Below are 510 nucleotides of genomic sequence, written 5' to 3'. Positions count from 1 at the left end.
CAGGTGTGTGTGTGTGTGTGTGTGTGTGTGTGTGTGTGTGTGTGTGTGTGTGTGTGCATGTGTGTGTGGATTAAGGGACAATTGTAGGTGTAGACTCAAAGTGACTTCATAACAACCATGCCTGGTCCCCCAACAGTCATAAATCTTATCACAACTTTGAGATTGCCTTGTGAGCTAAAGTGAATCCAATGCCTCAGATCTTGAAGGAGGAAGAAGTCAGTCAAGATGGTTAGAGAAAAGAGAGCAGATACGTTAGGCTCTCAGGGAGTCATGGGGAAGATGCCTGTCCTCCAAGCTCCCAGCATCTGTTGCCAAGAGGAACCCAGCTCACAAGATGAAGAGATCTTACATGTGATTGAGGAGACAAAGGGCTCCATTAAGAAGCAATGTTATTTCTTCCCCCCACTGCCTGCCTCCTCTGCCACCCTTGTTCTCACCCATCCTACAGGACATTCTGTCAGAGACCAGAGTCAGCAGCAGGAGCCATCCTTGTTTTCTCTTGTCCCTGAG

This window comes from Mus pahari, chromosome 1, assembly GCF_900095145.1.
Source record: "Mus pahari chromosome 1, PAHARI_EIJ_v1.1, whole genome shotgun sequence".
In the NCBI taxonomy this organism is placed as follows: Eukaryota; Metazoa; Chordata; class Mammalia; order Rodentia; family Muridae; genus Mus; species Mus pahari.
The sequence above is the reverse complement of the archived record's forward strand: the minus strand, read 5'-3'. Positions refer to the sequence as shown.